Source organism: Anser anser (genome assembly GCF_964211835.1).
Source record: "Anser anser genome assembly, chromosome: 5".
In the NCBI taxonomy this organism is placed as follows: Eukaryota; Metazoa; Chordata; class Aves; order Anseriformes; family Anatidae; genus Anser; species Anser anser.
The window spans coordinates 10,132,697-10,145,043 of record NC_139725.1 but is presented as its reverse complement, the minus strand read 5'-3'; the positions used below and the strand labels follow the sequence as shown (position 1 = coordinate 10,145,043).

General features: G+C 40.6%; 1 long non-coding RNA gene across 1 annotated transcript; it reads left to right on the top strand.

Moving 5' to 3' along the window:
* The first annotated feature begins 2,636 nt into the window (after positions 1-2,636).
* On the top strand, positions 2,637-12,126 carry LOC310900527. Its single transcript, XR_014585199.1, has 3 exons — positions 2,637-2,769; positions 8,117-11,201; positions 11,406-12,126. It is a non-coding gene; the product is annotated as an uncharacterized lncRNA (long non-coding RNA).
* Positions 12,127-12,347: the final 221 nt, after the last annotated feature.

Below are 12,347 nucleotides of genomic sequence, written 5' to 3'. Positions count from 1 at the left end.
CCCCTGCCCAGCAGGATGTGTGCACCACCACTGGAGACCTTAGCAACACTCTCCAGGCAGGATTAGATAAGATGCGAGATTTTGCCTGCATGAATCAACCACCTCACCCTGTTTCTTTGTTAGTGACTTTAAGACCTTGTCTCTACTTGAAAGATATACCTGTAAAACAACAGTACACATGGGATTGAGCTTAGACCAGAGCCCAAAATGAAGTTATAACAGGAAAAACTTTTTTCTTTTTTTCCCAATGTAATCATGCTTACAAGGACAGTTACAACATCCCAAGAATTGTGTCCTATGACCAGTATAACTCAGCAAGCATTTCAGTGTAGATCAGGTCAACTGTGCACCCAAGCTGTAAAAACACAGGAAAAATCTACACAATCGTTCATTTTATTTACATTAACAGAGGCTTCAGCCCTATAGGAGAGATTCTTACCCACCAGCAAGGTCAGTGCTGATTTGTGTTGCAGACCAACTGAAAAACTAAGCCCTACTCCTTTCTACTTTGCCCTAACCATATACAATTAGGACTGAACACTGAACATTTTCCAACTCACACTTCCAAATTAGAGTTACCAGCCCCTTGAGACCCATAAAATTTTAAAATTTCAAAATACTTTTTTTTTTTCCAATAGAACTGTCATTAGGTGGTTTTCAATAGTCCAGCTATTATAATGTCTGAAGAAATGGAAAATCCCGTACTTGATTTGTACCTGATTACGTACTTCAAAATTAGAGAAGTCCTTTTGTGTGAGTGTTCAGGCCACTCATAGCAAGACAAATAAGAATAGACACTCCTATGAGTCCTTAGAGATATTTGGGGTCCATAGGTGCATATTACCTTATTTGATACTTATTAAAATGGCATCTTACAAATGACCAACTGAGTAACAGGAGCTGGAGACACACAGGAAGCCTGCAGCTAATCAGAGCGCTAAACAACACCCTTGGAGTCAAGATGTTAAGGCTACTGGGCACTATTATTTTCTAATGAAACCAGCATTTTCCAGCTGTCTTGTATTTGTAGGTATATTGCATCGGTGTGGGTGAAACAGCAGAGCATGTGCAGTCCCTGTTGTGCGGCACAAAACTAGGAACATTTTTCCTGGTTTTATTTTGCATTGCTGTGTTCCCTTGCAAGATACGCATTGGAAATTTGAGTATTAAGATGGTTTAATTGGGGATTCGGCTTTTAAAAACAATACTCCTTGTGGATCTCTTTTTGATTCAGAAATGAAGAGCTCTAAGTCTTCAGTATGTTGCTTTTTTTTTTTTTATATATATATTTATCTTTCCTCTAAAACAGATTTCAGGAAGCTGCTGCTGTCTTATTACAGGTTATTCCAAGCACAGTAAATGTTTGCACATCTGATCTTGACACTTTTCAGGATTTTTCAATTTACCACCAGGAGGTGCAAATGATCTTCCCAGCTGTACCACTTTGGTGTTCATTGCAATTACCAGCTATATTCGAGGTAGAAACAGCTTTCTCTATTCTTTCACAGGATTTTTTTTCCTTATTGCTATCCTTTCACCCCTCCCTACTTGCAGGCCATGAAGGCTTTCAGAGCGCTTACCAAATGTGATTTCCTAGCCTGTTTTGGATTGAGCTTTCTCTGAGAATCAGCTCTGCATTGCTGTTGTTGCTGGCAGAAATATTTGGTAGTACTTACACGTTGGAAAAGTGCATATACCACACCATGGCAGTTAAAACAGATCATTTCTATGGGTGATTTGTTATCTCCCTTTAAACATTGCGACTGAGCTGTACAATCAGTCCTGGCAAGAGCTGACTGCAAGCCACACAGTGAAAGCCAAGGACCCACCAAATGCCTGGGATCCACTTCTCTAATGCGTCTGCAGCCAGAGCTGGTCACAGCCTCAAAATTATCGGCAGGCAAAAAGGGAAAGAAAGCCCTGTCCTTCTCACCCCATGCAGACGTGAAACAATAAGGATGGGTGGGGTTTCTGTCCCAACTGCACGTATGTTCAAACCCATATTTAAATTTAGCCCTTGTGAGAACTGGCATCTGAACCGAACCCAAAGCTAAGAGAAGGCATTTCTTCCATGCAGGAGCAGCCAAGTATGTAAGATATAATCACAGGGTAAGGACAGGCTCTCAAGATGAGGTGGTCTCACTGGACTTCCAGTGGAGATTGCAGAATTTTTAGTCGATTTAGCTAGTTTCCACATTTCTAACTATGGAATGTCACAGCAGCAGCTCAGATCTGAATCACAGAAACTCCCTAACACTGACTTGTTTCCAAATAATTTTCTCTTTATCCTTTACACATGGATGGTGATCCAGTATGACTGCAAGACCAAGCCTGCAGGGCACTCAACGCCACTAAAATAGCCAGTTCCAGCACTGTTGGGAGATACAGTATGTGCAGTGCTCATACGTGTCCCATCCCACCTGAGCAACCTGACCTCCAACCTCCTCCACCTATTTTCCCCACAGAAGTGGGCAGGGTTAGCTGGATATTGTCTCTGCCTTAGGAGTTAAGTAGCAGAGAGTTAGAAGTAGGTCACACTCCATTGTCTCCCTATGCAGCAGAGAGCACCATACCTTGTTCTTCCTGGCAGAGCTGCTGTGCCCATGCTCCCTAAAAAAGGGGCACCAGCAGGAGAGCCAAGATCTCAGGGTGTCACATACCACATGCTGCAGCCTCCAGGGTCACGTCCTGGCTTCCTCATGAGACCAGTGCTCTGTCAGCAAGAGAAGAGAGAGAGGAAAAAAGATGAGAGAAGTCAGAAGCTTATAGGTAAGTCTATAGAGAACATGGTCAGGATTAGTTTGCATCAAAAGAACAGCAGTACTTTGCAGTACTGTTTTAATATTTTATTTTTTATATCATGAAAGTGTTATGCATGTTTTCTCTACCGTTTAGGAATTGGCCAAGTGGAACAATATTTGAAATTTCTCTCTTTCCTTGTCTATCTTGAAAATACCAAAATGAAAAATTCAGAAAAGGTTCTCAGTCCCAATGTACAGAAAACTTTGGGTTAAAACAGCATTATTAAGGGGATATTTCCACAGCAATTCAGTAGTCCACTAACGGCTGTGCACCTACGAGCCTGGTCCCTACAAACAGCAACATGTATGGCCCTGTAGTTAGCTATCTGTTCTCCAGTTTTTAACTTGGCATATGCTCCATATCAAAACTTCAGGGCATAATCAACAAGAAAGTATGGATTCAGAGGAAATTCAGAAAACACTAAGGAGAAAATGAATCCAGTGCATCTAAGCAAGGGTATCTCTAATACTTTCAACTAGCTCTACACCAAACAGCTCCTGATGACTTTCATCTCAACTACCATGCATGCTCCCCCCTTTCTTCTAAGAGTAATCTGCTGACATGCTGAAGGGCTTCTTTCCCAGACAGCAAGAAATACCCAAGTGGCCAAGGAAGGGAGAAATAGGCTCATACTGCTGCATTTTAGAGAAGGCTACAGCAGGCCCTAAACGTGGGGAAAGGGACCTGAGATACTGATTGAGGAGAAGAGGGAGGTGAAGTCAAAATGAGGTGGAAAACGAAGGATCACAGTTTGGCATTCAGAAGGAGAAAGAAGAAAGGAAAACAAAGATAGAATAGGAGAGAAGAAAATTAAAAAGTCACTCAGTCTCTCTGGACTGCAGCAGACAGGATCACTGTAGGGGGGACAAGTGAGGAGAAAAAAGGGACTGAGGGGCTCCAAGGGTGCGTGGCATGCACAGCCCACAGGCATGGCAGCAGAGGGAATGCTGAGGGTTTATTTGCTTCGCGTATGCCAATTGCCAATGCCAAGGACAAACAAGAAAATTGCACATTGACAAAAAGCTTAATTCCCTCCTCATTAGCAAGCAGAAGCACTGACACCAAAGCATGCCGCTCATTAGCTCCAGTTATTTTAACAGTAAATCTTGAGTTATCAAAAGAAAACTATGACAGCATCATTGAGCATAAAGGAATCTAAATTCACTTATTTGCACCTTCCAGCAGATTGTAAGTACAAAATTGCAGGGTACATTTTTTTCTAAACGTGACCTCTAATTGAAAAAAAAAAAAAAAAACAACAATATTTTCTAGTGCTGAGATTATTGTCTAGTGCTCAGCTGGGAAGGAATTAAATAGGATCTGAAAAATAGTTAATTAGAAGGGCATGCTGCGGTTAGCAGTTCTGCTTCCTTTTTATCCGTTTTACAGCCATACTGTGAATCAGAAACATCAAGAACTGCTGAGAAATTATTTGTGGAATATCTTTCACTATCTACTGAGCCATATTACGAGATCTCTCAAGTCAAAGGGATCTTTCTCATTGACTCCAACAGTAAATCACATAAACACGTTGGAGTATTTAATAAATATCCATGAGGTGCACAACACAGAAACAAGACGAGCATCACTAAGTGGTAACCAAATCATTTAAACTGATATCCCTTTGCTCCTTCCTTGGTTAAAGAGGCTTGTGAAAGCTCCCTAGTCAAAAGGCACAGAAGCAATACAGCAATAGAGGAAGGTAACAAAAACAAAACACACACCCCTGGCTGACCCACAGCTAGACCAGCCATAGTAATGGAAGTGCTACAGCTAAAACAGAGGTGATTAATTTCTACCTGGCCAGACGTCTGTCCGAGAATGCATCACTTACGAGTACTCATCCTTTTGCATTAGTGTAATAGTGTCTCAAAAGTGAGCTAAATGCTTCTGATCATAAATTTCCAGATCTATGTTTGGATTACAGGAATATCAGGAGTAATTATAGAGAATTATCTCTAGCAAGAATTTGGATGGTCAGTTAGGATAAATACAGCACAAATTACAATTTTTATATATTGGAAGAATGAAACAATATCAAGCTTCAGCTTTTTAATTCTAGGATAGACTTACTGAATTGCCCAGCTCCATGTCATACCCAAAGACTTTCTAAGCATCACAAAAAGAAACATGCACTCATAACATGAGCCAGGGCTAAGCCTCACCTCAGCCCAGAAGAAATCAACCTGAAGGTGCCTGTTGGGTCCTTTTCACCTGCATTCTAACCCTAAGATGGACCTGTGCCGGCAGCTGAGCTGAGCAAGCACACCTACCCCAAAGGCCATATGTAACCCTGGCAGCATTTAAAATACTGGTTTACCTGCAAGGGAAGCTCTTCTCCAGAACCAGAAACCAAACAAAACCTTGGGAACATGACACCCGTGTATTCTGGGACAAGACAGCAGCAAGGTATTACTTGAACCAGTTGTAACTTTTCAGATGAAGTTAGAAAATATCTATTTTTTAAATATTGCTCTGGAAATAAATAAATGTTTAAAGAAGTTGGTGACCATAACGATAGCTGAATTTCGAAAAACAGAATAGAACACAATAGAGAGCATTTGGCTCTTTTCACAACAAACAGCATGTTTCTAATCATCAGCAACAAAGTCAAGCTAAATATTTCAAACCACGACACCAAAGACAATAAAACTGTACATGCTGATGTGCAGCAGACTGTATTGCTGTATGCCCACCTCATCTGCTGTCATGCCAATTTTCTTACTTGTTACAAGCTTCTTTTGCTTGTTTGCAATTTTTCTTTGAAATACCTTATTTTTAAAAATCACCCGGCAACTCGTATTTAGCTAACCGTTCAGATTTCCTAAGAAACTTTGTTCTCTTTTGAGAACTTAGTGAAATAACCAGTTATTTTAGAGTGTTTAACACCAACAAGCATCACTGAAGCATCACTGGGGAAAATCAATTTGAAAACTTTGTACCCAGCTGGCTTTCCTAAAGAGGCAGTTTAGTATTTGGTGGCATTCCCACTCCCCTACTCTTTTTGTAGTACAAAACTAGAGAGGATCGTGATGAATACCAGTTGCTGGCTGTATCATGCCTGCCTCTTTTTCTCCTTAAGGAAAGAAGTAGACTGGAGAACACGAAATACAAAGTTGCTGCTGTCTGACAGGCTGACAGTCTGTCTGCCTACAAAGCTAGTAATTCATGCAGCGTGTGCATGATGCAACATTAGCGACTTTTGCTTTTAGTATGCAGTTAGCATGCAGTTTGCTTTAGTATGCAGCTATAGATAGTCAAGTGCAGAATGAATGCATGGGAGATTCCGATCGATGGCTGGCACAGACTCATCTTGTTAGGTCTCATTAGCGAAAGCCATAAAAACAGCAACAAGTGAAAACGAGTCAGAATGAAAATGTATTAGAGCCTGCCATATTTTCAGTGCTCAATTCAATGATTTTCCACTTACGCCAGGGAGGAGACTCTGCAGATGAGGCCTCTGGAGGCCACTCAGAAATTATTCCTGGCTCTTCCCCAAACTCCCTGTGTGATCTTGTCTAAGCTAGTTTATTCTTCCATACCTCAACCTTCTGTGTAGCTGTAAAATGCACCCTAAGTCTCTCTTGGCAAAACAAAAGTACAGCGCTTAGGTAGGATTAACCAACTGCACAAATTCAAAATACAGAGTGATTAGCTAGGGTTAGACCTGTTATTTTTCGTAACGGGTCTTGGAGGTTACAATGGATCACCAGCTGAGCATGAATCAACCATGTAATCTGTTCTGAAAAAAAACTAACACCTCACTGGGACACAAACTGGAGCAGAGAATACAGATCACGCAGGAATCCTTCATCTGCCAGTATACCCCAGCTGAAGATCTGTCTTCCCGTTTTAGATGCATTTTAGGGAAGATGAACCAGTAGAAAGACATTTAAGCAAGATGAGAGAGGGAGACCAGAGGCCCAGAACAGCTGACCTATAAGAGCCTGAATTAATTGCTGTCATCTAGCCAAAAAGAAAAAGCAAGCTGAGGAAAGGAGGACTAAAATAACAGCGCTCCAGGTTGTTGCAAGACAGAGCAAATCTCCTTTCTAGTATCTTTGGTGGTTAGGAAAAGAAATAAAGAGCTTCGACTGCAGTGAGAGAAATTTATGTTAAACATGATGGAAAAAAATTCTGTGACAGGAAGGGTGGTAAAGCACCAGAATAAATTGCCCTGGGAAGCTGTGGAGTGTCCATCTTTGGAGGCCTTTAAGAACGACTTATACAAACATCTTTTAGGAATAACACAGGGATAGTTAATCTTGCCTTGGGGCAGCATGATAAACTCTGATCTTTCAAAATCCATTCAGCCTGTTATTCTGTGATAATATCTGTGCAGCTGTCCTGTGTTTGTACAGTACCTTGCCCTTTTCTTTCTTCCTGAAAGACGAACAGTAATTACTAATTAGCTTTATAATCATTATATTTCAAACCATAGTTTTATGCAACTTACACAAACTATAGCTTCACTTTAAACAAAAAAAATATGTTCTCCCATTTCCCTACTGAGCTATACTATGTTAAGAATAATTGTTTATTTTTCAATGCCATATCTGCAAAATCAATTCACACGGCCTTATCTGACAGTAGGAAGAAAGATCACTACTGTGTTGCATATAGTCTTTCTCATTTTCACATGCTCTACTGTGCTGGAAAAAGAAAAAATAAAAAGTAAATATAAAACTTCCTAAAATATCTATTCTGCTTCTTAAAAACTAAAAATAGTGAGATTCACAACTTCATCTTTGAATATCTTTTTGCCTTACCTCAGTTAATATGAAAATGACAAGACTGTAACTCTGAATTAATGTAACTAATTAATTAATCTGGGTGTTGTTTCATGTGAGATTTATCATCAAAAAATTAAAAGAAAACTACTCCTTTATTAATATGTATATTTTAACTACTATTTAGACTCTTATATGCAGGTGAAGCTGTCATCGTAATTGATCACTTCACCAGTCACTGCCAAATGTCATCATCTCTGTTCAAGTCTGTTAATGCCGTATTTGCTCTCTTTCCAGCCTTATTTCATGTGCATGTAGAGGCAAACCCCCTAACTGGAACAAAAATGATGCAATAAAACAGAAGAGTACTCATGTCGCTAACGGGAAAATTCAACAGCCATGTTATTTTCCTCTCAGAGATATTGCTGGTTGTTTCTATTTAGTTCAGTGCTTTGTTATTAAATTGACACCAAAACCCCACTAGGCCATGATAAATTTCACCAATGTTTCATTTCTTGTAGTCTCAGATACACCCTTATGCCTGGCAGCAAAGGATGTGGTTCAATTCAGTTCTCATTTTTTAGGATTCCGTACTGCATCTGGATGTCTACCCAGTGAAGTAAAAAGAACCAGAGCCCATCTCTGCTTCAGTGTAAATCTGCCTTTGGGGAATCGAATCCCATCAGATTTCAAAATAGACACAACACACAGACTTTTGAAGTAATGCAATTTGACACAGTGGTCCACCATCAGCTTATAAAGTGGTCTGGATGAAGAACAATATGCTAATAGTGTGCCAGTTGTACACTGGTTTCTCAGATATTATGCTGGTCTATATGTATTTTGCTATACTCCTACACAATGTAGGAAATGTTACAAGTGGTGGTGTTTTTTTGTGACTACTGAGATATTAGATATCTTAAGGCTTTGCTCTTAGATGCGTGATTATTTCAGCTTTCATTAAGGAAGAGTAACATTTTTCCTACCCTAAAGGATGCAAAGGAATCCCTAAAGCAGCCTCTGATGTCATATTAAGTGAAGTAGTATCTTGAGAAATTGTAAAGAAAAGACTTGTCCATTAAGCCAATAAGGATCTATTGACAGGTAGTATTAAGACTAAAGTACTTAAAGCTTTTTATATGCCAAAATTCAGAAGGTAAATCACAAATAGCAATCTTAGTTAATACTAAGGAAAGAACAAGGAAAGGACAGGTTAGATAGTACTTAGGTAGGTTAAATACGTTCAACTCATGCTAAGACATACAAAAACCTGAGGAAGACTGCTAAGATCCCAGAGCCCCTGGCAACTGCCTATCTCTGTAAATCTCTGGAGGACCGACAACATATCAGAAAGCTGCAGAAGGGAGAAAATGGTGATTATTCTTACAAAGGAGCGAAACCAGAGCAGCTGGGAATCTGCAGGCCTGACAACATACTTCGTTTATCAAAAAACACTGGCACATATAATTAAATAATCTATTTGTAAGCACTGAAAAGAAAATAGGTCCAGTAGTGGCAGTCAGTGTGAACCCCTGTTAAGAGCTAATAATATCAAACTACTCTAATTTCCCCCCGTGATATGGTATCAGGCTTTGTGGGTATACAAAGGAGAATATATCCCATAACTTTACCCTCGTAAAGCTTTTGATATTTTCTTACAATCACACTGACCAAGTCCTAGATTAAAATTTAAGAGTTCAGGTATGAAACTGGTAAGAAAAGAGATTACTTATCAATGTTCATTGCAAATAGAAGCTAGGATACTGCCAGGGATGCTATGAGTATTTTATTATGGCTATATGATCAGGAGTAGGCAGGCAGTAGTCAGGAGAGCGAGAGAATGAGGTTATTAATTGGTGATTGACATGAAGATAAAGGGGACAAGCAATACGTTGGTGGACAGACTTGATTCCACCCAAATAAGATAACTGGTCTGTAAAGACGAGGATGCTGCTCCATAAGGACAAGTGCAAGTTGCTACAAGTACACAGGAATAATCAGCCTAGCAAACACCAGCCAGGGAGCTGTTGGTTGGATGGCAGGTTTGCATAAAGGGATGCAGTAAGGTCAGCCACAGTCAGCAGGTCATCCTCTGAAAAAGATGAATGTCAGACTGGGACAGATAGTCAGCCTGTAGTCCACTGGGAACAGGCTGGAAGTTTCATTTTCAGCCTACATGGATGGAGCACAATGCCAAATTTTGGTGTGCTGCTTTTCAAGAAAGAAGAGGAGTTATTGCAACTGGATGAAAACCCAGGCATGACATGGACTGCTTAGCCTGTAGAAAAGAATACAGAAAGCAGACAGAATAATAAATAAAAAGATATTGCAGAGAGGAAAGGCAGTCTAGTGTCAAGATATTTTATAAATAAAATTAATGCAGATTAAATTTCATCATAGAATATTCCAGAATTATGAAAATAAGGAAAAAAAGCCATGGTTGGGATGGTAGAAGTCAAGAATGCCTGGCCTGGAGGGAGTTCATCATTGTGGATGAATAAGAATGAGCAGGAAGACATCTGTGAGGACTCATAAATATGAGTTGTCTGGCCTTGCATCGGGGTAGAAATTACACAATCCGTTGAGATCTTATTTATCCCTGCTTCTGTGGCATTTAAAATGTTTAAACAATAAAAAGAGAAGAGCAAGAACTCCACACACATATATCTCATGCTAGGAATGATACAATTCACTTTTCTACACTCAGAGTTAGTAAAGTTATATAGTGTACGTTCAGGCACTAGGAAGAAACAAAAGGGAAGAAACAAATACCATTAGGACATTTTTTGTGTGGGAAAGTGACACTGCTTCTGTTACAGTGGTAAGGCAGCACAAAAAGCCTACAGGACAGAAAACCTCCACATCAGTCTCCTGAATTCCTGGCTAGTAGCCTAACAACTTGACTACCCTTCGAACATGCCCTACTTTGATTCTTTTCCAGAACTATCTTCTACAGAGCCAGGTCTGGCTGGCCGTGACTCCATCCCTGTGTTTTGGTAGGTGGCTGTAGGCTGGAGTGGGGCTTCCTAAGGGGGGACCCTACACCACTTCTGTGAGAGATAAGCTAAACCTGTTATCACTTGGGAAGCAAGGGGGAGGTATTGGCAATCTCCTTCAGTCACCTTTTAGGACAAACACAGCTGGAAAAGGTGTTTGAAGGCTTCTTTCCTTCCAGATATGAATTATTCACCGAGGGGCATTACTGAATTCCTGAGGCTTTCACACCTCAGAACAGTGCCCGGGACAGGAAGCAGGCCTCCGCCCAAATCCCAGGCGGCAGAAGCAATGATTTCTAATTTGTTCAGAGAACTAGTGCGCATTAAGAGAAAAAAAAAAAATAAAAAAATCAAGGAGGGAAGGCAGTCCTCAAAGCCAGGAGACACAGTGAGAGAGCAAGACAGATGAAAATGGCGACCCGAGAGAGGTAAGGCAGCAAGGTAGCAAGAAGTGGAAAGTCAATAGGAAGACAAACAATGTGTTTTTACTAAAGCTGTTAATTCACTCTTCACATCTCCCACTCAAGTCATCAATCACAACACAAACTAAATAGAGCTGAGAGCACAGCTGCCTGCCTGCCACTGTAAATGAACCTTCTGTGTATGGAGCACTGCTCCGGCAAGCTGGCGTCACAAGAGGAAAAAACCTCAGCTACAAAAATAAACAAATCAGGTACCACAACCCTCCTCCCTACATTTTTTTTCCAAAGAATATGTGCTACTAAGTTTTAACCCTTTACTGCTTGTTAACTAAGCTCACTAATTTTCCTTTACTTAAAACATAAAACCGATGTCATCCTGAAGTATTGAAACAGTTACTGGGTTTTACTGACCAGTACAAAGCTTTGCTCAGCACCAAATTCTTCCTCCGTATCAGACAGGGCTGACGGAAGAGGCAAAGGAGGAACAGAGATGCAGAAAGAGGCAAGCTCTAACTCCCACCATCAGACCTGCCTGACAAATATCCACCTAAGACCTAAGATGCTTGCAGACTCAGAAAACCCACGGTTTTGTCTCTGCTTCACTCTTCTTGTGGCATGCTGCAGTTGTGGCTACCTGCCTTTTACTATAAGCCTTGCTTCAGTGATAAAGTGACCAGCAAGTCTTCTGTGTTGGGGCACTGGGAGGCATGGACAAATGTTTGATGGAGCCTTTGAAACTGGACATGCATTTTGGCACTGCCTATAATCACGGTATTTTGGAGCTGGTGTCGAATTGATCCCCTCCAGCCTTGCATTTCTACTGTTTAAACTCATGAGAAATCACCTTCTCATTTCTAAATCAGAGAACATTTTCCTTTGTTCTGACAATATTTTTATTAAAAAATAAAAATAAAAAAATAAAGGAAAAAGGTGACCTGTTCTTTATCAAAATTCAGAATGATAAATTATTACTAACTTATTATTAACTTAAGACTAAAAAGTCTTCCCACTTTTGGTTAATAACCTATAATATTCACTGACATTTGCATTTTTATGAATTATTCACGCTCTGTGAGCCAAATGACAGCACAGTTAAGAAGCTACCATATAACTGAAGAAAAGATGGGAATGAAAGCTAAGAGGACTTGATACATGAATAGCTCTGCCATTGCCCAGCTGTGCAATCGATCCATTACTTGCCCTTAGCACAGCGCTTGACAGGTGCTGCAGGGCTAGGTTTTGCCTCGGACCCCCAGGATCCTGCAGCCCCAAGCACCATGCAGGACTTGTGACAGCAGGAGAAGCCTCTCCTCCCCTGCCCTCCCCCAGAACAGGCTACCACAACGGGATCGAAGATGGGGTGGGCACAGCTGTCAGTCTCCCTCTGTGACCAGGTC